Source organism: Mus musculus, chromosome 1, assembly GCF_000001635.26.
Source record: "Mus musculus strain C57BL/6J chromosome 1, GRCm38.p6 C57BL/6J".
NCBI lineage: Eukaryota > Metazoa > Chordata > Mammalia > Rodentia > Muridae > Mus > Mus musculus.
The window spans coordinates 183,180,974-183,204,447 of record NC_000067.6 but is presented as its reverse complement, the minus strand read 5'-3'; the positions used below and the strand labels follow the sequence as shown (position 1 = coordinate 183,204,447).

The 23,474-nt window shown below is 42.7% G+C and overlaps 1 protein-coding gene across 4 annotated transcripts in view; it reads left to right on the top strand.

Annotated features, from left to right (window-relative positions):
• Disp1 (dispatched RND transporter family member 1) overlaps positions 1–23,474 on the top strand; it is a 135,274-nt gene that overhangs the window by 17,090 nt on the left and 94,710 nt on the right. For 2 of the 4 annotated variants that reach the window (NM_001278219.1, NM_026866.3), the window contains exon 2: positions 1,409–1,496. The exons of the other annotated variants lie outside the window; for them this stretch is intronic. The gene's annotated coding sequence lies outside the window, so the exon portion shown is untranslated. The remainder of the gene's footprint in view (positions 1–1,408; positions 1,497–23,474) is intronic. 4 annotated transcript variants of the gene reach the window in all.

Below are 23,474 nucleotides of genomic sequence, written 5' to 3'. Positions count from 1 at the left end.
TATGAGGCGTTCATTTCAGAGGTTCTAGTCAACCTAGAGCAGGAGAGCCTAGGTTTAAACTTGAGCTTTTTCTTATTTGTGCCACCCAGATGCGGATACACTGTTTCTTAATCTGGTTCCTCACTAATCAATGGAGACTACTCATTCTTATTGTAGGTTGTTGCAGTGAGGTTTAAAGCTAGATGCTCCAAAGCAATTCATAAACTTCCAAGGGCCATTTAAATGTCACGTATCACTGGCAAACTGACTGGAGTCATCGGAAGATGTCATGTCATTTGAGGACTAGTGTGTTTCAGATTTCAGAGTTCTTTGAATTTTGAATTATTTGCATAGGCTTTATCATCTGCGCATCTTGGATCCAAAAATCCAAATTCTGTGGCTTGCTGTGTACCTGACCTTTGCCTACAAAGCTATCATGGATCAGGAGTTTGCCAGTTCTGAGGGGCTGGGACCTTGTGTGTACTGTACCCAGTGTTCAAGTACATCATACTTACTCCATTTCTAAGTTAAAAACGTTTATAGATTTTTGTGTTTGACTTGTTTTCACATTCCTATTTGACTTTTTTGTTTGTTTGTTATTTTATTAACCATCTTCCATCTCTGAAAACATGGGATGGCAGAGTATAGTACTCTGCTCTGTAGCTAGATGAAGAAACCAGTTCTTTGGGGTCTGGTCTGTGGAAGTAAAGAAAGATCAGATTGGCCATGGCTCCCACCCTCAATAGCTGTGAATTTGGCCTGATGTATGTGATATTGTAGACTTCTTAAAATATTATGTGATTTTTGTCTTGTAACTTAATCACACTGTTCTCCAGCATGGACTTTGTAGATGACATTGGCAAGTTTCAGTGTCACAGGTTAGACATATCTTCTGTACCAAGAGGCATACCTCCTATCTTACTGTTGAGAAATCTGTCACAGCTAGGCAGGGCACATGAAGCCTCTGTGTGGAAGGAACCCAGACTGTAGGCTTTTTAAATGGCAGATTTGTTTACATATATACATTTAAGTCATTGTTCTTAGAGGGACACATGATAGGTAAGCCCTAGTTTCTGATGATAATTTTATAATTCCTTTGAGTAGGTTAACTATAACCTTTTACCTAGTTTTTCTGAGAGAATGCTTTGACCTTATACATGAGCGATTGGATATAGAGCAGGTTGCCGACTTTTTTTTTTCAGCTACAAAGTAGATAATATTTTTTAGTTTGCAGAATTGTTTTTAGGATGGAGAATAATATATGCACTGTATGTGGTACAGTGTTCCTGTTTTTGCTTTATAGTCACCGTGTAACTATTTTATACTGTCTGACGATAAGTTCCTCTGGTGTGATGTGAGCCTTCCAGACATCAGTCTTGTGGGTTTCAGTCACTGGGAGCTAAATTTAAGATGCATTTTTCTCCCATAGGTTTCTGAGAATGAAGACCCATCGTGGTTGTTGAATTATATGTAGTAATTGATGTACCAACTGTCACAACAGCGTCATTGAAAACGAGGTAATTTCAAATTTAAAAGTGTCTGCTTACCTTTTAATTTTACTTGTGTCTTTTAATATAGATGTTAATAGTCCTTCTGAACTAAATCAGACCCATCTACACTATAAAATGTAGCTATCATTCTTTGTGTTCGTGTGTGTGCAAACGCACATGCTTGTGGGTGTATGTGCATGTGTGCAGTTAGTGTGTGCAAACACACATGCTTGTGGGTGTATGTGCATGTGTGCAGTTAGTGTGTGCAAACACACATGGTTGTGGGTGTATGTGCATGTGTGCAGTTAGTGTGTGCAAACACACATGGTTGTGGGTGTATGTGCATGTGTGCAGTTAGTGTGTGCAAACACACATGCTTGTGGGTGTATGTGCATGTGTGTGGTTAGTGTGTGCAAACACACATGCTTGCGGGTGTATGTGCATGTGTGCGGTTAGTGTGTGCAAACACACATGCTTGCGGGTGTATGTGCATGTGTGCAGTTAGTGTGTGCAAACACACATGCTTGTGGGTGTATGTGCATGTGTGTGGTTAGTGTATGCAAAGGCCAGAGGACAACCTCCAGTGCTGTTTCTCAGCACCACCCACTTTTTCCTTTGAGTCAGAGCTCTCCTGCCCTGGAGCTCTCTCTCGAACCTGGCTAGGCTGGCTGGCTAGCGAACCCCAGGGATCCCTGCCTGCCTTTGCTGCTCTAGGATTACCAGCCTGTGTCACCTTGCCTCGGTTTTTAAATATGGGTACTGGGGTCATACTTAAGTTGTTGTGTTTGCAAGCTAAGCACTTACTAACAGAGCGATTTCGCAGCCCTACCTATGCACTCGTTACTGGAGATTGTTTGTTGTGTACTGTGATTGCCACCACTGTGCTCTGCGATGCAGAGAGTAAGTGGGGACTTTAAAATGAGCTGTGGCATGTACAGAGTTACCGCCTTGCACATATGGGCGTTTCCCCAGATGACCTGAAATGTTTACTTTCTATCACTCAGTGACAGGCATAGAGTTAGTAGGTCACTTTTGGCATGACCATCATAGAATGTATGTACCCATACCTACATGGTATAGCATGCTATGTGTGCAGCTAGCTATATGGTATAGATAGAGTGGGCTTTTGCTCCTAAGGCCATGGTAAATAAACATGATAGTAATTCAAGTACAAATAGGACTTCTGCCTAGACCTGCTTGCTTTATGTATGTTGTATGTAACACAATGTATGTATGTTGTATGTAACACAATGCCTGTTTTACAGGGAACCCTCTTATGTTAATAGAATACTGAGGAAAAGTCTAGTGTGATAAATACATACACTCATAACATGGTCCTATATTATGTCAGGTATCCTGAACTGTACATAATCATATCCCTATATGTCTGGCAATAGAGATGCGTTTATGCCAGCTTCAGCGCAGACTGAGGGCACACAGTGCACTGCTGCTGCACCCTGTGGTGCCTGCTGTAGGCAGTAGGGAGTTTGAGCTCTTCTTGCCATGGGACCAGTGTGGAATGTGTTCAGTTGTTGACTAAAACAGTTCTGCAAATTAGTGTTTTCTATGAAGCAATAGAGCATTGAGCTCTTTGGTGTAATCTTATTGAGGAGTTTAGTGCTCATTGGGGAGAAAATAAGCTTGCTAGAAATTATGTCAAGTGGTAAATTTATGTTTCATTTAGGCAATTTTGCCATCTGTTAAACTTACCTTAATTTGACTTATCTATGTAGATTTCTTAGACTTTGTTTGTTTGTTTGTTTGAGGCAGGGTCCCACTTTATAAAGTGCAGACCGTCATTGAGTTTGAACTGCCTCAGCTTCCTGACTGTTGGGTTTCAGCTGTGAGGCTCCCACACCTGCGTTAGAGCTCTGTTCTGTGCTTAGCATAGCGCGACATCAGACCCTGCTGTAGCACCAATGGTCTGAGATTTGCTGTAAAAGGAATGAGGAATTCTGTTTTCTGGGAACAGGTTTGTTACTAGGATCGTCTTGTAAACCAGAAGATAAGAACAAGGAGAAAAAAATTAGGATTAAGTTATTTTATTTTCACAAGATGTAGTTGCATGGCACTTCTGGTCTCAGCACTAGATTTTAGAAATATTCCTCCTGAGAAAATGTGGCCAGGAAGGTTTCTTCCTTTAGTTCCATAGAGTTGGCTCAAAGATAACATTTTTGTAGTCTCAATAAACATACAGAAGTGGCAGTATGTGCCCACTGTTTAGGGTCCACTCAGATCTAGTGCTCCATTACCATTTTGTATTAATTACTTTCTTTTTTGTTTTGTTTTGTTCTGTTTTGATGTGATAAGATGTCATGACCAACTCAACTTAGGTACGAGTTTATTCTGTAGGGACAAGAGTCCATCTTGCTAGAGAAGCATGGTGCAGGCAGGCACGGCCCCCGAGAGGTCACACCCTAACCATAGGTAATGCAGCAGAGAGGGAACTTGAAATAGGGTGAGCCTATGTAGTCACAAAGCCCACTCCAGTGACTTCCTCCAGCAAAGGTGCACCCCCTAAGCCTCCCACAACAGCACTACTAATGTAGTCAATGCTAATGTATTCAAACACATGAACCTATTCATGTATTTGATCCTATTCAAACCACCACACATTTGGGGAAAAAAATTACCATTGTCCTATGTAACTTCTGGGAGAACTATAATTGTGGCGAGACGGACTTTCAGGAGGAGAACATGTGCTGGAAGCATCACTGGAGAACCAGGGCCTCCCAGATCTCTTATGTGTCTTTCCTTTAGTAACTGACTGGGAGCTTATGTAAATCAGTGTTGGGACGGTATTTCTCCACTGAATGAGTGAGAGTGAAATACTAAGGGTCCCTTCCATTCAGAGAAAAGAGCTGTGGAATTAACAGTAGTGAGACATGCTAGTCTGCAGGGTTAGGACCAGGCCACTTGAGTCACATTGGCAATGTAGTGTATTGCATCACATGGATCTGTGAGTGTCTGCTTCTCTCTGTCTATTCCTGTTGTCCCTTAGCATAAGATCCGATTTGTGCACTATGGATGGTGACATGTTTTGAAAAGGCAAAGTACTTTACTGAATGAGAGTCTTGCATTTACATATCTCAGTCTATATTAATTGTAATTAGTTTTAAGAACTCAATCATCTCTCATAAAATATACCTAAAAATCACTGAGTTTTCTTGAAATTTTATTAACCAATAGTTTTTATTGTTTAGGCTCCTAGTTTCAGGCTTCCAGGAAAATTGCATGGAAAATATAGAACCTTCCCTTATGCTCCCTACCCCCTGCCTCCCCAATTTTCTCCTTCTTTTTCAACATTTTTGCATTAGTATGGTACAGGTTTTCTTCCCAAATGACGAGTTAATACTTGGCATGCTATCATTAACTAGAACCCATAGTTTAGGACTTATATTAAGATTTGTGTTGTCATATAGGTGCTGACAAATGCTACAACCCGCTGTCAGCATCCCCAGCCTGACTCTTCCAGGAAACACTGCAGGCATCTTCTTAGAATCATCTTGCAGTCCATTCATTTAGTGAGACCATGACGGAAACGCTCCCTGTAAATAGATAGCTTTTTGTATTTGTCTTACTTTCCACTTAAGCGTAGTAAGCCATCTTGAAACATCTTCAAGGGAGGGAATATTGGGGCGCTGAGGACTGAGGTCTGTGTACTTTCTGTGGAACAGTCTTTTGGGACCGTTGATGCTATAAGGCAGCATGCCTGTTGCTCCTTCACAGCAGCACTCTGGGGCAGGGACTGGCGCTAAAACACAGCGAGAGCACCAGTTATCGAGCACATGGTGGCCTGTTACTGTCTGCAAGCGGAAGCAAGCGGCCTGACGTAGTCCATCACTACCGCTACTAGCATTTACCTAGTGATGCAAGACTTCAGAGTTCCTTCTCTGTGACATTTTAAAACTTTAAGTATCTTAACAATTATGTGATTAAATATGTTTCAAAAACAGCTATGTTTCCCCCTTGTGAAGTGGACATTAAAAAAAAAAAAAACCCAAACACCATGAACTAGTCAGTGAAGCGGTAAGGGTGTTTGATGAAAAATTGGCCATTGTTTTATGCTTTCTTATAACACTATGAGTGTTTGCCAGGGGAACATATTGGTGGAGGCTCCATTGTAATAAAGTCTTCTGTATTCATTTTAGAAAGAGAATCCATTCAGTGGTGTGGTAGACTTTCCTGCCTGAATGCAGAAGAAGTCGAACTTAGTGGTAACTCAAGTAGATAAGCTTTAAATAGCTATTTTCTATTAATTTCATTGTATGAAAAGTAACCTGTTTTATTAGAAGCTACATGGTGATTCTGTTTTCTAGACTTTTTGTATTGTGAGTTTTTGACAAGTTGTTTAAAAATCATTTTGTAGCTTCATGCATAGCAAGCATTATAATAGTCATTATGTGAAAGAAAATACTTCTGATTGGTAGCTTGAAAAACAGATGTGTCCTTACACTAGAATGTCATTAGATTTCAAATGGAGAAAATGTAGACAACAGTGCAACATAGTTGCAAATATTGTCCTAAGTAAAGTAAACAGCCATAAAAAGTTATACTGTGTTGTCTGCTGTCTGATTCATAATCCTAGAGACGGGTGGGAGAATGGCGATTGTCCGGGCTTAGGGAGGAAGACGATGGAGAGCCATTTAATGCGTGTGGAGCTTGTGAAACAGTGTAGCTGTGCTCCACGTGACTAACCTTAAAAAGAGCCAAGGTGATGTGCACTGCATCACGAAAGAAAATCAAGAAAAATCAGTTCAAAGACAGATGCAACTGATATTTCCAGTGGATTAGCCATCAAGGATGGGGTATACTGGAAGTCTGAGTCTTCCTAGGAATGCATTATCTCATTTCGTAAATATTTAAATTTAAGACTATAAAGCTGCTTAGAGCTAAAGAGGAAGACAGCCATTTTGGCAATTACTGTCTACTTCGAAAATAGATGGAACGCTTTTTATTCCTATAGAATTTTCTCTTCAATCCTATTTTGTCATCTGTCTATATTGACTGAAGTTGTACTTAAATCATCTAGGGTAGAGAGCATAAGACCAGGCAGCTGGAACTGGCCAAGTTCAAAGGAAATCACATGTGCAATGGTTGGAGGTGTTTAGAGTATCCACACAGTGACGGTTCCAGGAGGTCTGAGAGCTGTTTGCCGACTAGAAAAGGGGCAAACTGCTGAAGATGATGTCTGCTTGTTTTTCTTGTTGTGAGGAAGTTATGTGGTGAACAGAAGGGAGTATTGGTTAACGTTTGGGAAGCAGAAGGCAGTACTATTTGTGCTAGGTCATCATTTCCAATGTTCATTAATTATGAACTAGGCCTGGGGCAAGAATGAAAGAAGATGTGATAGAATCCTGGTTCTTTCTTCCCTGTCACCGGCTACCACTTTGTCTTGTAAAATCTTAAGCAAATATGCACGTGATTATGTCACATAAACACACACACACACACACACACACACACATATATATATATATATATATATACACACACACACACACACTGTATTTTAATTATGAGTATGTATAAGCCAGAGGGGAGTACCTGTTCTTCAGCAGGCATTTATAGATAAGAAAGATTTGACCTTATTTGTAGTATCATTACATAGCATAGGCCAGGCATGGAAGATGCTATCAATAATGATGAAATAAATGTATGCCAGTAGATAAAGCAGCCTTTTATCTGTAAACCTCTTATGACTGTTTTATTGCTTTCTCTAAAATAAGCATTATTTTAAATAGTTTAAAGTACTTTTTAGCAATAAATAATTATCTGTTGAAATGAGTATGGTGATGTGTGCTTGTAATCTCAGGAGGCCGGGACAGAAAGAGACTGAGTTTGAAGGCAGCTGGTATAAAGTGACGCCCTGTCTCACAACAAAGAAGGACTTAGCAAACATTTCTATTCTGCTTACTGCCTTGTTTTACACTCAAAATCATTATAGTAAAAATCCTATGAGGTGGTTGCTGTTACCGCCATTTGCATACATAAAGTATTGAGTGCAAAGACATGAACTTGCAAAGGACCCAAGATCTCTGTGCATGGTAGATGCCCCTTTAAAGCAAACACAAGCTCAGGAAAGAATTCCTGTCTCCAGAACACTTCCATAGTCAGCTTTGTAACAGTAATACTGTGCATGCCTCTTTTATAGTCAAATACAGCTAAGGGAATGCTGTTTTATAGTTCTAATAAATTATAGATAGATTTGATACACACACACACACACACACACACACACACACACACGTGCACGCACTTACACATAAAAACATCCAATTTCAAAGGGCTCTGTTGAAGAGCCGTGTAGCAGCACCGTCACTGCCCTGGCTCCATGTGCACACGTGTGAAGGTTGTGTAGCTATTGGGTGCTTGAGCTTTTTGGTTAAGTGCTGTTTGTGTCTTAAATATGTTTTCAGAGTCAGAGGCAGCATGGGAGTTGGGATCCAGGAGAGCGGTGTTTTAGACACATTATTAGTTTCACCCTGCTATTTCATTTTGACAAGAGAACGCAGAATCTAGCAATGCCTTCTGTCTGCGAATCACAGCATTTGAGGACACGGAGAGGTTTTGCTCCTTGCCCACTTCTGTGGCTCAGGGAAGAAGTCTGAAGTTTCAAACTGCAGTTGGGTTTGAGCTCAGCTTTGTTAGCCTCTCAGGCTCACATATGTCTATTCCTACTGACAGCTCTCCTTTGGTGTCTTCTGAGATAGTTTCTCCATAGTTTGGTTCAGTCTCTAGGAAGGCTGGTGGGGATAAATAAGTCTAAGATCAGAGGGATCTATGAAACAAACTCTGTTCTGTTTAAAAGCCAGTGTAGCCAACTTGTCTTCAGTGAACCGCAGCAGGGAGATGTCAGGGCGGCGCTGTGCCCTCCACTGCTACTGCTAAAGCACATTAACAAGGTTTATTTATTTTCTTGTTTATTGTTTTTATGTGTATGTGTGCATGCTTGTGTGAGTTTATGTGTACTGTGTGTGTGCAGGCCTGCGGAGGCCGGAAGAGGGTGTCGGAACCCCTGGAACTGGGGTTGTAGCTGATAGCAACTGCTTTTTATATTAGTGATCAAAAACATGGGATAGTGGCAGAGTTTTGTACATATTGTATTTTTAAAGGTGTATACCATGGTAACATAGAACAGCATGTTTGCTTTAAAGGATTTTTAGTCTCTCTCTTTGTATCTAATAGTAGCATGATAAACCTCTTTGATTCTAACTAGTTAGGGAATCTGTGCAGATCTAAGGTCAACACAAACAGAAATGCAGCTTCACCACTGCACACACTGCATCCCAGCCACACTGACAAAGCAGAGCCAAGGGGAAGGGCGTGAAGACAGGCAGCGGTGCTCTGTCACTAGGTCACTTGTAACTGTGTGGGAACCTGAGGTGATGGACACTGCTCATCAAGTCTCTATAAATTTTGAGCTTTCATTTTAAGAATCAAATATTTGCACTATTTATTTTACTAAGTCATTTTTAAATAGCTTGGTCAGTCTTTATCCCCATCCCCAAACTGTGGGCTGAATTTAGAGCCTCCTGTGTGCCAGGCAGGTACCCTACCCTGAGCCACACCCCTTCCCACCTCGACTGTGGAAAACATCTCGAGACAGGCTCTTGCCCTGTTGCTCAGGCTGGGCTTGACTTTGTTCTGCAGCCCACAGAGCCCTGGAGCTCTATCTTCCCGTTTAGATTTCTGTGTAGATAGAATTACAGGCCTGTGTTGTTTTATGTGGTACATCTTACAAACTCTTAGTTATCTGTGCCCCGAGCCTAGAATGAAACATGGAGATGAGCCACCCCTGAGCAGTGTTAGCAGCGCAAGCAAGAGCTGAAGACTATTCGCACAGGAGTGAGTGAGCAGTGACTGGTGACACACAAAGCATCCACACCCCGGGGCTTTGAAAAGTCCGCATTAAAGGCTCCAAAGGGTAAAATCAAAACGGCCATCCCAAGACAAGAAGGAGACGAATGAAAGATGACGAAGAAACAGATGGCGCTGACAGTCATGGCTGCCCCACCTGGCATGGGGGTGAGGGCACAGGAGGCGTAGCCGGTCTAGTCAGCACGGAGTGGGGAAGCGTAGCAAGACTCGACAGAGGAGTCACTCCATTACCGTCTCCTACGGGTCCATCACAGTTCTTGCCACTTGGACGGATCCTGACGCATTGGTATCAATTCTCCTGCCCTACGTGAACTGATTTCGGAGAGGGAAGAGTTAAGCCTAGTGACCTCACCTAAGCTTTATTATAGTAATGGGGGAATCAGGGTGAAGGGAGAGTTCCTTGTGCAACAAGTGAAAGAAAGGAGGCTTTCAAGTGCAGCCTAGAAGGTGGGCGTTTGGTGGTGTTTTTTTTTTTTTTTTTTTTTTTTTTTTTTTAAGAAAAAATATGGCTAATTGAGCAGGCTTTTTGAATTAAACCTTCTTATGCTTGATTGCACACTGAAGTATTGACTCTTTGGAGTGTATCTGTATCAGTGCTGGCTAATCTGCCTTTCGTTATGCAATGGGCAGCCGATCCAGCTTTCATTTTAAGACAGTCCTCGGTGCACTTGACCACTAAAACACATTCCAGCATTTGCTGTTCATTAGTGTCGTGACCGAAACAAAAATACTTTAATGCTTGATCCCAGAGTAGTTTGAAGTTAGTATAACTTTGCTCAGAAGGTATTTAAGCTTTAGTATCAGTTTCAAATAGGCCATGAGCCAACTTTCCAAGCTGTTTCTGAGTAAGACTGAGTTTTTCTGAATATAAAAAAATACATGATATGGCACTGTGCCATGTGGAGGGAACAGAATGGAACAATTACCCCAGGATTTGTACTGATAATTGTCATTCCAAGTGAGTCCTCTAAGATACTGTGAAGTGGGTAGAGGAACTCTGTCAACAGTTTGCTAAAATTTAGTTTTCAGTCATGAAGGATGAACTTTGAATATAAAAAGAGGACTGGGTTTGAACAGTAATTGAAGTTTCAACCCACTCTGTGAACTGATGCAGGACAGCAGTATCCAGAGATAGCACGGCAGAGTAGAGGGTAGCAGTGTAGACACAGCACACTAGAGCAGAGAGGGTGACAGTGTAGACACAGAACATGCTGGGTGGAGGCCGTATGAGGGTAGGAGGTAGGAAGCACATGGCTCCCGGGTCGGGGTCAGCTGTGACCAGGTTTGCAATATAGAGAGACTGTTTCTGGCTGATGGAGGATAGTTGTGCCTTCAGGCTGTTAGTTAGTTCATGTGGTCTCAGTAGAGTCACTACTCAGAGGCTGTTAGGACACAGGCAGACCTACAGTGGAAAGACACTTTGCTGTGACTAATTCTGTGTGTTATTACATACTCTCCATTAGGATTTTTATGGCTTATGCATACTGTTTGAATTTTGTAGCTGTATGAAAGCACAGCATTTTAAGAACTCTATGAACGGAGTTTTCGTGACTCTACTGCATTCGCTCTTTATCTGGAGATGCAGGCTTCCCATGACCTGCATGAAAGTCAGGCCTTACATCCGTATTTCTATCCGCCCTCAAGTTGTCCCAGACATGGCAGGTAAAATTAACCCTTTCTGCCAACTTCTGTGTTCTTTTGATCCATCCTCATGACATGTGAGCACTTTCTCACATTCTGTGATGAGAAGATACTCTAGTTTCATCCAGCACATTCCAGCCTTAACTAACTCTGAGCTTAGCTGATTTGCTAAAATTGTTAGCTAAGTAAAACTGTGTCCGTGACTTTCAAGTTCCATGGACCGACCGGCAAGACTTGAAGAAAGCAATGTTGTAGGTCCCTGTGTAGCACATGTGCCCACATTTGTCTCTTCTTTTTATTCATTCCAACGCTGACAATGAGTAATACATCCTCCCGACACTGATTGGAGTGTCAGCCCCACTGTATGCCCTGCTCTGCTTCCATATTCTGTTCCTTCCACTGGGTATCTGGAAGTGAGGCAGAACAGAATTTACTTCAGTGGTCAGTTACAGTGGTAAGCAAGAGTTGTGTATAAAATGATATGGTGCCCACCTGGAAGGATTAAGTCAACACATTTACCATTTCTACATTCTCAAAGTACACGCCTCAGTTTTTAAAGCATGGAGAGTAAATCTGAACGGCTGCTGAGGAGCCATGCATAGACGTACAGTAGACATTGTGGAGCTGGTCCCGAAGAGGGTCCCTGTGACCGTAGCACATGGGAGGCTGAAGCAGGAGGATCGCTAGTTCACGGCTCATCAGGCTACATAGCCAGCTCTTACCCTCCCCCAGTCCCACTGGACGCTTAGAACTCATACTTCCAAAATGGTTATGGAATGGTAATCGTGCATGTTCTCACATGCAGATCAGTTATGTTTGAAATGCGTTCACGATTAGGTAAAAGTCAGCTGCTTGAGTCTATAGGTATTGTGGGTTATAAGCTCGGTGAGCTCAGCCTGTGTCTTCTTTAACTGGATGCTTGCTTCTTTTATGTCTAGTGCATAAACTAGACACCGAGCATGGATTATGCTACATCTGCCCTGGGCAGCTCACAGTCTGGTTGGGAAGACAGGCATAGAAGCAAGATAGGCAGAAATAAAAAGCCCCACTGGATGTGAAGCACTGCTCGTCTCTCCTGTGGAATGGTGAGGTCAAGGTACAGGCTCAGGGACTTGCTGGGCCATTGTCCTACACACAGGGATAAGGGGGATGTTTAACTCCCATGCGTTGTCTCAAAGTACTTGCCTGTCCCCTCCTCATACCCCAGATCCACTGTGTCATCTGCAAGGACAAAAATAGTTGCACGCTTGGATTGCTTTCCCCCTACGTATCTCCTGCATTTAAAGAGTTGGCCTCTGTACAGTCCACACAAGTCACCAAGAGTGGTTGTGTGCATCCTACACGGGGCAGTGACAGCACTTGGTTCTAACTCTTTCTCCAAGTGTGTCTTGTGTTCTATCACTAAAGTCAAGTGATCCGTTTCTATTGTATAAGATTAAATTCATGTATTTTAGTTCATCTTTTTTTAATGTTTAACACCTATGACAAGATAATTTCAACCATCCACTTATTAAAAACCCACCACATTATCAGGGCGTGCCCCAGCTTAGAAACACATGCTTGACATTTTGCCCATTAGCCACATGAAAATATCAATTACAGAAACTTGGAGAACAGTTACTTGCAAACCTAGTGTTCATACAAAACAAAACAGAACAAACAAACAAATGAACAAAAACCCTTTTCAAAGGAAAACTGTCGTGAGATGTACTAGACCATCTGTGTATCATAAACCTTTCAGATCACTGCAGCTGAAGGACGGAGCCACGACTCTGGGGCAGTTTGAACAGAACAGTATTGTTAAAATTATCTAAAGCCAAGCAGCCTGGCTGTGACAGGAAAGGCTGGCATTCTAAGTAGGAGCTGAGTCCCCCACAGCAGGGACTGCTACCAGCCATGCTCCTTTGCGCAGCTCCTAACAATCCAATGCGCTTGGGGCATCGTGACAGGTGAAATTATGAACTAAAAAAAAAAGATCAAATCCCCGTTGGCAGCATCACTGTAGTATACGGAGCTTCGCCCCACGGAGCCTACAGCCCAGGGCTTGATTACTGTGCTTCCTTCCCTCTGCATGTGGCAGCCTCGCTGAATCTTTTTTCAGTTTCAGAGCTACAGCAGTAATGTATGCCTTCAGTTATTTTTCTGTTTCAAACTGTGGGATGTTAATGTGAATGTCACCATAGGCTCTGACGTCTGGAAACTTGGTTCCTAGCTGTTGGTACTGTCTGGGGAGTTTGGGAAGCATGGCACCTTGTTGGGGTGGCCTCCTGTTCCTCCTGCTTAGCCTTTATTTCACCGTCGCCATCTAACCCTTGCACCAATAAGCCCACATCAACTTTTTTCTTAATAAGTTGCCTTGGCCATGGTGTTTTATCACAGCAAGAGCAAAGTAACAAACACACAAATATTTTCAGTAAGTGACCAGGTCAGTTTGAAACAAGTCAAATCACTTTTGTTTTGATTTTCCTTTCCTTATATGAGAAATGTTTGTGCCAACTTGGAACCAAAGCATTCAATATTTTAGAAGCTAATCGTCTAGTAAAAAAGAATGTTTTGAAATTAGTTGTAAATTCACCAGAAAAAATTGCACATTGAGAGCATTTTGGATTTCTTTAGCTTTTGAAGACAAACATGGCAGCTGTGAGCAAACAGTCACGTAGACTTACAGTACATTGTTCTCTTAGCCCAAGTCATCATGCACACGCATCACCGTGTCAGCTGGAAGAGTTTAGAATTCCTCTAGGAAAATGAGATAACCAAGCAAGGCATTTTCATACATCTTAGCGGCTGCAAAAGCCTGTGGAAAAAAGCCTTCCTTGAAAGCCGCGCCGCCCTCCTCCCTGCACTGGGGCTCTGACCTTAGAAACACGTGCATTCTCAGGGTCCCTTCCTGTGCTTCTTATAATCAGATGGACAGGCACAAGTGCTGTGTGTCTTCCTTTGCTTAACTGTCACAATCAGCTCTGGGTTAGTGAACGGAGCAGAGACAACCCAACATCATTGCACCAACAGTACACCGACTTAACAGAGATGCAAGGAGTGTCTGGCATACATTAGGCTCTTGGTCCCAGTAGTGAGTGTAGCACACAGAGCCTTTGATCTCCAGAAAGAAAGCGTCTTCATGTCTCTGTCCTGTAATTCCTGTGTAAGCAGTCTCAAGTACACTGAGGGACTGAGTAGAGTCTTAAGCAGAGAGTCAATTAAAACCAACAAGATAGCTCAGCTGGGAGAGTGTTAGGATCCCATGTACAAGTACTGATTTGATAGAGAAAAGACATTCATTTTGTCACTGTCAGTCTGTTTTCTGTATTTTAATGGGGAAACAGGTGGTGGGGCGTCCCCTTTACCTTTTCAGAAGTGGTGATAGAAAAAAAGCGTTTGGACCTTGAAGCAAATTTTGTTCTGGAAATGGAAAACACCGCGGTACACGCAATCCATGTGAGCCACAGCTGAGACAGGGGTGTGAGATTATCTAAGGCTGACCTAGAGGGCTCCGCAGTCTGTTTTAGAGAGCACTTGGGGCTTGGGCTCTATGCACAACAGTTTAAACTACTTATCTGGTCTAACTCTTTATAAAGATGATAAAATGGAGGCCTCCGAGGCCTTTCAGTTGCTTAGAGAATCAAAGAGTCGAGCCTAAAGGTTCCCTTAAAAACAAAACAAAACAAAACAAAACAAACAAACCCTTTTATAAATGGCTGAGCTCGTGCTTGCTTCTAATGCTGCGCTTTGCAACCTGAGTGGTGAGGGGTCACATAGAATGCTTCAGTGTGTGTGGGGTGTGTGTGTTCGCTCTGCGTGCCTGCAGCCGTCCATACTAAAGTTTGCTTCTTTGTAGTAGGACACCCCTGAGTTAGAGTTTCTGAGAGCAGCACTTGAGCTTGTCGCCTACAATAAGAAGGCCAGAGCCAAAGCTCTCAGGGAGGCTGCCCTCTTCCCTCCTAACATTCTCTCCGTCCTAGGCGGATAGGAAACTGGAAAAGGATACCTGACACTTCAGCCTAAGGGTTTTTAGAAGCCAGTTAAGACCTGTCAGAAATGATAGATTTAAGCAATTAATGTTTCAAGGTCCTCAAAATTATGTTCTTAAATCTACCTAACTGGAAAAATATGTTTTCTTCATTAGGAAGACTACACGGAGGAAGGCCACAAACCAAAGCATTCAGAAAGCAGCATATTTTGCCAGTAATGAGCTGTGGTCTCTGCAGGGCGGCCACGTGGAAATCATTATTCTGTCCCAGCAGATAGACTGTCACCATACTTCTCACATCAGAACTCAGGGCTCCATTATAGCAGCCACTCTGGGCTCCCCGAGTCATCCCTCCCTCTTGCTGGCCAGATGCTTTCCGAACTTAATGAAACTAAGCTTCAAGAGAAGGCTAACTTAATCCTGCAGTGTGAAGCTCCTCTCCCTCCTCCTCTCCCTCCTCCTCTTCTTTCTCCTCTTTCTCTTCCTCCACTTCCTCCACCTCCTCTTCCTCTTTTTCTTCTTTTAGTTTGTAAGGCTGTTCTTCCTCCCTGTAGAAGGTTTTTAGTTCCATGTCGCACAGTATACGTTGTGTAGGTTTGTGATTTGAATGCTTTCTCTCTGAAGTGACTGAAGTTTTCTCCAATTACAGCAGGTGGCAAGCCTATCGTTCCCCAGTTTCAAAACAGATTCCAGCTGCTTGCAAGAGGAGAGCTAAACAGAACGCGTAATATTTTGAAAAATATGTCCTTGGAGAAAAGGTTTTCCTGTTCATAAAGATTAAATTATGTAGTTTGGCCACTCTGAGGTGTGAATATTTCGAATACTATCACTGTCATTTATTTTTTTATCAAGTTCAAATGGAAAAATTGAAAAATTTAATTTTGTCATGCAGTCCTTTGGTCGCATGGGTCTGGTCTGTGCAGTGCCAAGATCTGCGCAGTCACATTCCTCTGTAGAGAATACGTGTTAGTTTTCAAAATTCTCAGCAAATATAGCTGCGGCCAAAAATTCCTCTGTTGGGATTCCTTCCGGCCCAGATGAAGCTAATAGTTCCAGGCTGTGTCGCTGTCAGTCATCCCTAATCCAGGTATGGGCGCTCGCTGTCTGTAATTTTCTTTTTCTGAACTTAAAGACTACGTTTGTCCCTTTCCCGTGAGACATCAGTGCGAATGTGCCTGGGATTCCAGCAACTGCAGATAGTTGGCCCTTCCACATGGACACAATTAGGCTTTGCTTTAGGGCTGTAGTGAGTATGGGCTTGATGACAGACATAGTACAGGGGAAGACAGGCCGTGCTGGGCACTACGGCAAACAAGAACTTTGGAAGTTGATGACGTGGAGAGCAGCTATTTCCAACCACAAAATGCCTTTTGATTCTGCTTGCCATTTGGGGGTAAAATGTGAAATTAATTAAATGAATGTTATATTTTTGTGTTTATTACAATTCTTTTCACTAATCACAAGACTTTTAGACACATTCAGAGTATCACCAATAGTCACCATGTCTTCAGACCAAACCAAATTATCTCTCTTCCCTTCTCCCTCCCTATCTCCTTTACTTTTAATTTAAAATTGTATTCATTCCTTTATTCATTCATCTGCTTGAGCACGTGTGTGCGTGTGTGTCAGAGTTCACATGTGGAGATCAGAAGACTGCTTGCAGGATTCTGTTTTCTCCTTCTATCTACCATGAGTGTCCCAGGGATTGAACTCAAGAGTATCAGACTTGGTTAAAAGCACCTTTACCCATTGAGTTTCTTGCCAGTCCTTCTGTTCTTCTTGATAGTAGCCCAGGCTAGCCTGGAACTTGTGATTTTGCTTTCTCTGCTTTCTAAGTGCTGGAATTTTAGAGACATAATACTGTATCCCACATCATTTCATATTTTAAACTGTTTTTTTTTGGTACTTAAAAATGACATGGTAGACAGTTTTGAGTTTCTATCTCAGTTGGCTCTGTGACATTAGACTGGCGATGGGTGATCTCTGAGTCTGGGTTCTTAGTTCATGAACTAGGGCAGTAAATGACAATGTTGGTTGAAGGATATAATAATATGGCAGATATGAAATGGCTGAGGTATGCCTGGTATTTAGAAAATGAAAGTTACATTGCATCATAAATTGCCTGCCTGTTTGCTTATTTATCTTATATTACTTTTTAAGGCCTCCCCGATTTTTGTTAATTCAGCTCTCCTGTATTGAAGTTTAGGAGTGTGATTTAGTACATACATTTATCAAAAAATAAAAGGTTTGCTGGCTATCTCCCAAGAGGCTTTGAAGACGTTTGACTTTCAGCCTGATGCTGCTTCAGTGTCCCCAGGGCACCATCTCTCTAGGGAGACTGGATTTGCTAAAGTAGACACTGTGTATACAGGTACAGCCTGAGAACAAAGCAAGCAGAGGCCAAGTCTTTTAGCTCCTACTGGGGCATAGCGCGCTCTCTCTCTCTCTCTCTCTCTCTCTCTCTCTCTCTCTCTCTCTCTGTGTGTGTAGTACTAGTCTCACAAGGGAGAGTGAGGAGAGGAAGGAGTCACAGGGCTTAGATGTTCCGTGGTGTAGGCAAACATGGCATTGACTACACTTTGCTTGCCTGCTACTTTTTGAAAAAGGCCAGAGCAAAATGGATAGGTGACCATAGTAGTAGAGATTTGAACAACGTTTTGGAAATTAGTGGGAAGCTAAGAAGCGGGTATTTGCAGGCTGGAGACAGAGTAATTGAACAAGCAGCCCTGCAAGGTCACAGATTACACTAGGTTTGCATTAGTCACTAAAGCACGGATGCTCCTTATTTTAAGGGAAGGTAATAACATACACTGTACGCAAGGAAGTGCTTTAAATGGTGTTAGACGGTGATAGATTGCAAAGAAGAAAATGAGGTGAGGTGCACTAGGCACACTGAGGGGAGGAAGAGGCTGCTCGTGCTTTAAAATGAGGTGGCTGAGTGGACTTACTGAGCAGTGACTTGGAGTTAAGGACTGAGCCGTGCCATTGGAGGTATGCTGCTCTAGGCATAGAGATGGGAAGTTAGGGACTGAGCCCTGACCATGGAGGTATGCTGCTCTAGGCATCCAGATGGCTAGTGTGAAGGCCTGCACAAAGTGTGGACAAACTGGAGAACCATGTGACCACAGTTGAAGAGATAAGTTGGGGTTGGAGGTGGGGGAAAGGGGGAGAGAGGGAGAAAGGGAGAAAGAGAACAAGAGAGAGAAGAGAAGAGGAGAGGAGAGGAGAGGAGAGGAGGAGGGGAGGGCAGGGAGGCAGGGGGAGAGGGAGAGTGAGAGAGAGAGAGAAGAGAGGGGAGAGAGAGAGAAAGAGGGAGAGAGGAGAGAGAGGGAGGGAAAGAAAGAGAGAGAGATTATACGTGCACACAAGCTCTTTCAAGGACCCAAGTTCAGTTCCCAGCACTCATATCAGGTGCTCATAACCACCTCTAAGTCCACCTTCAGGGGATCTGACACTTTTGGCTTATGTGGACACTAGCACACATGTGCATGTAGCTCCCTAATACACATACTTATATGTGCACATACCCCACTACCACATACACATAATTTAAAAACTAAGACCTGGAGAGATGAAGTCAGGTAAGAAGGGCTGTGAGTGGGTGCTGGAGACCGTGTTGGGTATGTTTGGCCATTGTAAGAATGTTCTGAGAGAAGTTGAATGACATGGGCTGACCTAGATTTTATCAGGGTCACAGGAGAACGTGCATGCTGACCTGTGGTACTCTCTGCTTGCCTGTAATGGTCAACACACAGGAGGCTACCAGGCTCGCTATGGCTCATTACACTCTCCACCCTGAAGAAGCACATACAGGAGCATGAGACGTGGTGTTTAGACAGACTGGTTAAAAGAAGGAGGTCTACATGCAGTGGTTTGGGGGTCCCTGCTGGAAAAGCTTGTTTGCCGTATTAGCCAACGATGATGTCAGGAGATGGTGCATTGTACAGGTCTAAGCACACCTGCTGTTCACTTCCATTGCTGCTCTCTTGACTTGAACAGACATGTTTGAACAAAGTCTTTTATGTAAGAGAAGACAAAATAGATGGGAAAGAAGTAAAACCTGCAAACTCCTGGGTAAGGACATACAGTATCTATAAAAGAGCAACAAGGTGCTGGCAGGACGACGTTTCCAGATAAGTGAAGGAAGGCTCTTGGTCATCTAAAATGCTACTCATTCAACACAAGAGTAGGAGGAGAAATAGGACAGTTTGATAAAGTATATTTTAAAAGGCAAGGAGATGCAGAATAGAGATATAGGGTTGGGGGACACCTTGGAAGACTGCCTAACAACTGACTAAGAGCGGGAGTTTCAGGAAGCTTGGTGACTGACTTCTTCCCGTCAGCACTGTGGGCCGGACTCCTGGGACGTTCTGCTCTTGTCCATTACTCTGTGTCTACCACAGCCTGTGCACATAGATTCTCAGAGATTTTCACTGAAATTAGCCTTATCTTTTGTAGAAAAGATGCAAAATAAACTAAGAAGGAGCCAATGGGAAGGACTTTTTTTTCTCTCAGTTGGGAATAATATTTTCAACAGTCTTCTGTAAGACACCAAAGATCGATTTAAATAACAATGGCAGTGTGACTGTGCTGACAAAGGGACAGAGAGCACTGGGAAGGGCTAGGATGCCTGAGTCTAAGCACAGGTGAGCATGCGGTGAGCTCGGCATCTAGAGACAGCTGAAAGAATGGCTGGGGAAGGGTGGTCGGAGCCCTCATCTCCAGCACTACATATCTGTGGAATTAGTTGTCAACAGTGTAGGTTTGTTTTGGCCCGTGAATGCTGCACCCTTCCCTGTATGAAGTCCACATCTGTCTCCTAAGTCCATGTCTGCAGGTAGCCCTTCTATGAATCTGCATCCTTGGCTTTTTACTTTCTTTGCTGACCCCTCCTTTGTTACTGTTTTGGTCATGTTCCGTTCTGCACAGGAGCTTTTGGTGGGTGCTTATGGCACTGTTTGTAGAGCTGCTGGGAACTTCAGGGCCTGGAGGGCTGGAGTAGGTCACTGTAGATATGCCTTTGAAGGTTACCTTTGTCCCTCCGCTTTCTCCATCGACCCCTTCCACCAGGATTGCCGGCCTGCGCAGTCATGGGCACTAGGAACCAGAGTAACGCTTTCCTTCTTAACTTGTTCTGGCAGGTATGTAGGATGCAGAAAAGCCCCATAGAAATCTGCACGTGTCTCTGAACTGATGTGCTCTTTTGTCTGCTAGTACAGTGAGTGAGACTGTCACCACGGGGCCTGGAGGTCTTTTGCAGGGAGTTGTTTCCCAGACAGTCATTGGTGATTCTCTTGTAGCTTCTAGGTAATGCTAATACATTTCAGTGGCGTGAAGGCCACTAGCATGCCAGCCTTGCTCCTTTCAGTTACTTAGTGTGGACTGTAGGCTAAGGACTGTTGGCTCTGTTCACTGTTTAATGGAGTCACACTGATCGACAGCATCAATGTTTAAAAGACCGTGGCCTTTGAGGTTAGACAAACCTGGATTTCTAACTCATCTCCATGCTTACTAGCCCCTTTGCTTCCCTTGTAGATCCCAGTTTCCTCCTCTGTATAATGGAAACCATCATTAGTCCTCAGTGAGGAGGTTGTTGTATGGATTAAGTGAAATAAAGCAGGCGACCGACTCAGTGCACAGTGATGGCTGGTGTGTGCGCACTCTGTTACGCCTGCCTTGTGTCTCAGGGATGCCACCACTATTTGCTCAGACCTTCTGAGCTCCCATCTGCTTGTCAGCAGGAATTTTTCTCACTGGTAAGACTCCAGCAAGTGTTGATGGCTGCTGTCAGCCTGTCTGCACCTCCCACCCTCCCTCCCAAACACTACCTCTCCTTGCACTTAACTCCCAAGGCTCACTGCTTCAAAGACATTTTCAGTTTTCGTCTTTGCTATTTCTTATATTTTCTTTCTACTCTTTGAAAACATCATAATAAATTATTAGTTTTTCCATTAAAATGATGTCTTGCATCAATAAAGCAAAAAAGGAAAAGCTATACTTTTCTCCCTCAATTCTCTAGGGTTATTTATTATGAGAGGTCACTTGGTAATACAGACAGGCTTTAGAGAAAACAGGACACAGGTTTGTTTTAAAGGATGTCTATTGTATAACTTCTAGTACAGTGAGAAAAGGTTTTTCTCAAAGCATTCTCCACCCCACAGAGTGTGTGCTGTATTCAGAGAACATGATGAGAAAATTTTGTAGTGCTTTCAAGCTGGCACGTCCTCAGTCATGGAGTCTGTTCCCCTCATCTCTGTCCACTGACGGCTAACGACTGTGTCTACAGAGCGACTGCCATGCTGCCGTTCTGTTTGCTCATGCACTGCTACTTTGATATGCTTTCAGACCTGCAGCGTTAGTGTAAGGGCTTGCTTATGTTTTTATCTTGCTCTGCCTGATAGCTCCAGCCTCTATGTGTGGACCTTGGCTGCCTCTAACTGTCGCTGGAGTGCTAGAGGCTTCTTTAGTCTGCATCAGTTCTTTAGTTGTCCTTCTTGACTTTTATATTTTTGAAGAACTTGGAACAGTTGTTCTGAGGATTATTTCTCTGTTTGGATTTGTGTAATGAACACTGTTAATGAGATTAAGGTTTTGCAGTTCTGTGGAAAGCTGTGGCAGGAGTGCTGTGCCTCCAGGCCATTCATTGTGTCAGCGGGTGTGTGATCCATTGGTACAGAGAGAGCACCAAGAGAGTACAGAGGCTCTCCTCCTTAAGATGCACAGGGGCTTCCCCAACGACGAGTTATAGTCTGTCCCTTGTGATCCCTGTGTGAGTTAAACTGGCGTGCGCCTCCTTAGCAGCCTCTTGTTTCCTTGCAGATTCATTGGTGCTGCCATAGGGAGGAAGGCTTTCTTCTTTAGGCTTTATTGATGTTAGTTTGAACTCACAGATTATTTTATTTAATAGGTTATATAAATATTAGTATATTTAATATATTAAAATACATTTCACATTATATTTATCTAGTATAATATGAATTATACATTTATCAGCATATTAACATATATTTATTAAATTAATATCTATTTATAATATATTATATAATGCATATTTATTTATATGATGTATATGTAGATAATAATCTTATAAATACTTTATTATATACAATCATAATAAAATATATGTATATAATATATCATGTTTACTATAAGCATATAAAATAATTTATCTATACTATTCTATATTGTTATTAATTTATTACCAGCATTAAATGCTTAAATTAGTTGAGGTCGAGCTAGTGGGAACCCTTGCAAATAGCCTCTGTGCTCTGAGGGTCATCACCATCCATTCAGCACTCATTATCTTTCTGTTATATTAAGATACTCAAATTCTTTTGTCCTTTCCACCCTTAGCTCTAGACCCAGCCCTTTCTTTAAGGTGCCCTGGCTCCTTTTCATGGAAAATGGTATTTTAAAACCAGGATTTGCATGTTGGGTGTGATGTTGCTACTGACATGTCATTTGTTAGAGATTCCCCCCCAGTCTCATGTTTTCAGGAACCAAGCTAAGAAATGCATGCATGTGTGTGTGCATGAATTTTGTCCATATTAATTATATCAGTTAATTACATTGATTACTACAGCTCTATGCAATGCCCAGTACTCATTCTAGACTCTGTTTGCAACTAACTTCCTTCCTTCTTTCCTTCCTTCCTTTCTTCCTTCCTTTCTTTCTTTTTCTTTGTAGCTCTGGCTGTCCTGAAACTCACTCTGTAGACCAGGCTGGCCTCGAACTCAGAAATCTGCCTGACTCTGCCTCCCAAGTGCTGAGATTAAAGGCATGCGCCACCACTTCCGACTTGTTTGCAACTTTCTAACAGTGGAAAAGTCAGCTGTGTGGCATTATTTTCTGATCCCTGCTAGGACCCCTGCTTGGCATTGAGTGATAGGTTTGAATGAAGGAACTGATACAGTTACAGTGTTAGGTGCCCTCACTGCCTGCTCTGTGGTTGGGATGGAGTGGAAGTAGAATCTGCAGTTTTCACTTTGACTATATGCTATGCAACTATATTCTTGCTTTTTACTGTTTAGAGTATGGATCTGATAAATTATTCAATTGCTGTGAACTATTAGCATCTAGCTTTTTTTTTTCCAATAAGAAAAAGCCATAACTTAAAATAAAATTGCTCAGTTAGAAAAATAGCTCCTTTGTTTTAAAACTCCTTGGGTGTAGGCAGCAGTACTGAACAGATTTCAGCATTTCTAATTACAAAATTAGCTTGCAGACTTTGTCTGGCTCGTTTTTCACACCTGTCAGCTGTAGCAGTGTGAAGTATGTTCCTCACATGAGACCCTTGCTGTGCCTCCTGCTGCCTGAGAGAGCCTCCATCGCTGCTGTTACTGGGCTGCTAGAAACAAGCATGTGGGGGGAGCTTATGAGCTGGGGACCAGGAAGTTTTGATAACCTTAAGACTCATTTCCAAATTACATTATTAACTCTGTGCATAGTCTTGGGAAAACATTGGATCTCCTTCCCCTGTGCTCTCCATGTTACACAGTAGGTCTCCTTCCCTG